Source organism: Nelumbo lutea, chromosome 4 (genome assembly GCF_056320005.1).
Source record: "Nelumbo lutea isolate HS-2025 chromosome 4, American lotus-T2T, whole genome shotgun sequence".
Taxonomy (NCBI): Eukaryota; Viridiplantae; Streptophyta; class Magnoliopsida; order Proteales; family Nelumbonaceae; genus Nelumbo; species Nelumbo lutea.
In genome coordinates, this window is record NC_142687.1 from 74150080 (window position 1) to 74153755 (window position 3676).

A 3676-nucleotide genomic window follows, 5' to 3' on the forward strand; every position below is an offset into this window, starting at 1 on the left:
AAAGGGACACCATGGCAATGATGTGCATTCAGCCATGATGTGCGCAAGAGCCACTATCGAATGAGCATGGGCCAAGTACTTATGGACCATGTACGCAGCACATCACACATCCATACATCACATGCAGGGATAAATTGATCCAATCAATTAATTATCTGTAAGGCCCGTTGGAAGCCCATTAAAATTCCATAATATTAACCATTAATATTATCTAGGTATATGGGTTGAATTAGGGTTACCCAGCTCGGCCCATATAGCTTTATCCTTTAAAATGGGCTTTTGCAGTTTTAACTATTTAAAATTGGGCCTTTACAGGCTGGGCCGAATTAACCATTTAATTAAATATCAATACATATGCCCATTAGTGGGAAATTAGGGCTGACTTTCAGCCTTGATTAAACCCTAGAATTGGTCCAAACAGTTTTGAAACAATCTTGGTTCGAATGGGTCTAGTGTTTGATTTTTAATTAAATCCTTAATTCAAGAAAATAATCTGAAATTAAATACTGATAAAATAAAAAACAAGAATCAGTCAAACAGGGCTGTTCGCACAATCCTTCCTGCAAAACAGTGGTTAGATCACAGAAATGCAGTTTTACAAACTGTAAATCGCAGATAGCATTTTCCTTATCTGCGAAATCTCCTTCTCTGCGCCGCTATCTTCGATCCAAAATAAAATAAATAGAAATCCTATTTCTATTAATAATTACATCAGATCGAATACCTATACATTGAGTCTAGAAAATAAAAAAAATATTTCAGACCCCAAAAAAGTCAAGAACTGCAAAATCGCAGATTCCCTACGCAAACCAAGAATTCGATCTCCTCTTGTACGAACAGCCCATAAATCAAGAAAATTATAAAGAATAATTCTAAATAATAATCAGATTTATTTAAAATTAATTTCAGATTATTTGCCCATCTGATTTGGGAACAAATTTCCCAAAACCAAATCTGCGCAAATTGGGTAGAACTCCTTCTCCCTAATTGCGCAGGTTCAGATCTGAAACAGAATGGTTCAAGATTTGAACCTGGCTCTGATACCACTGAAGGATTGAGAGATCCATCATATGGATGCCCAAAGATTGCGGAATAAGGGGCGAATTTCAAAAATTTTTCTCTCCCTTCAAATGGGAATCACATTCCCTATTTAGAAAATCACATTTTCAAGGATAAATCTTGAACCTTAAACTGAACCAGATCTGAACCAAAAGGAATGGGAGAGAATGATACCCGATACGGAGAAGCAATATCTCCCAACGAAGGTGTTCACGCCCAAGGAAGGATCCAAAGACTGCTCCCACTAAAGATGGCGCAGTGCAGGATGGAGCAGAATCAGCAGTGTTCTTCCCCAAGAACTCTGTCCTTCACAAGAAACAGTAGGATGGAACGTGAGCACAGTTTCCTTTTCAATCCTTTCTCAAAGAATTGATGTCAAGATCCAATCTTGACTTCTCCCACAGTTGGAGATCGAACTGGCAAATAGGGCGGCACGAGCAGGGAAGCGGCAAGAGAGTATTCACAGGGTGCAGAATTCTCTCTTCTTGATTTCAGCACTAAAGAGGATCTGATGTGTTTCTTGGTCTCTCTCAAGGCTGCCGCCCCCTCCTTTCTTTTGTTAACTTGAAAAGATCAGCTCCTAATCCCATTAGGAGGTGCTTATCCAAATCATATTTGGATCAGCCTTCTCAGCCCATAATGATCATACACTGCCCGACAAGAGAAGACCTCTCCCTCGGCTGCAAGGAACAGTGTTGCACTCACCACTAATATGGATCCCGGGAATTAAAACCTTTTGCAAACATTTTAGAAACCATAATATATATACTTTTATATCTCACATAAAATATATTTTGCAAAACAAATTTCAACGGTTGAAATCGGCTGCCGGCAGTCTTGGTTTCCAACAGTGAGAGTGCATCCCCGATCATTACCTTTGTCCGACAAAGGGGCTGATCCTGTCACTATGATCACCCACTCAGATGAATTCTCAGATTGTCCCAACATACCCAGGTTTTGTCCCCCAGTAAGGATCTCACTGATTGGTACATCAAAGACAGCCCGATCCGACACCTAGTGCAGTATCATAATCGAGTCTAGGGGTCGGGTGTAACTTTCCAGTTTTGCCCATCAATCTCCAAGGTCCAGGGCAATACTGGAAATCTGGTCCAGTTCAAAGATTCAATTAATCCCACACTGTATGTGCCTAGGGTCTCACCCCGGTAGCTGAGACAAGCCACCCCAACAGAATTGGTGGCACCACAGTGTCAGCCTTGTCAGGATAAGTCTCCCCAGACCGACCCACTGGCTGTGAACATTCAAAACTAACACGAGTCTCAATGAGTGTCTAGTTTAAGGGTAATACACAGAAACATACCAAGGGAAATGAATCAAATATGTACTTTTATTCATTTACAATAAACTCATAAAGTACATCAATTTTGATTGAAGCTAAGGGCATACAAAACTGTTAGACAGCTAGGAAAATTGTTAGACAGTTTTGTATGCCCTTAGCTTCAATCAAAATTGATGTACTTTATGAGTTTATTGTAAATGAATAAAAGTGCATATTTGGTTCATGTTCCCTTGGTATGTTTCTGTGTAATACCCTTAAACTGGACACTTATTGAGACTCGTGTTAGTTTAGAATGTTCACAGCCAGTGGGTCAGTCTGGGGAGACCTATCCTGACAAGGATGACACTGTAGTGCCACCAAGTCGGTTGGGGTGGCTTGTCTCAGCTACTAGGGTGAGACCCTAGGCACATATAGTGTGGGATTAACTGAATCTTTGAACTGGACCAGATTTCCAGTATTGCCCTGGACCTTGGAGATTGATGGGCAAAACTGGAAAGTTACACCCGACCCCTAGACTCGATTATGATACTGCACTAGGTGTCAGATCAGGGTGTCTTTGATGTACTAATTAGTGAGATCCTTAGCGGGGGTCAAAACCTGGGAATGTTGGGACAATCTGAGAATTCATCTGAGTGGGTGATCATCGTAACAGGATCAGCCCCTTTGTTGGACAAAGGTAATGATTGGGAATGCGCTCTCACTGTTGGAAACCATGACTGCCGGCAGCCGATTTCAACCGTTGAGATTTGTTTTGCAAAGTATATTTTATATGAGATATAAAAGTATATATATTATGGTTTCTAAAAGGTTTGCAAAAGGTTTTAATTCCCGGGATCCATATAAGTGGAGAGTGCAACACTGTTCCTTGCAGCCGAGGGAGAGGTCCTCTCTTGTCAGGCAGTGTATGATCATTAAGGGCTGAGAGGTTAAGTGTAAGACCATTGAGGAAAATACCTGATGGGATAATCTTGCATCTACCCATAGTCCCTGGGTGTTACAAGGTGGTTTGGCCCAGGGACAACTTAGGGTAAGTGTTGGGCCCATAGAACCCATTCGATGGGTTTCAGGGGTGCACTGTCTTTAACGGTGTATTCGACCAGGTCTTGTAACAAAGAATGGGCCGAACCCATGTGGCTGATGTGTAGATCAATGCTTGGGTCCGACGCCATACAAGGAAGCCCAACTGGGCAACAGTTAGGAAGGTTAAGTGAGCACATAAGCTTGATGGGCCTAAAGGCCATTTCGAACTGGGCTATTTATTTTGTTAATTAAAGGGGCGAATTCTGAGATGGATTAGTAGATAGGATAGGGTCTTAATCC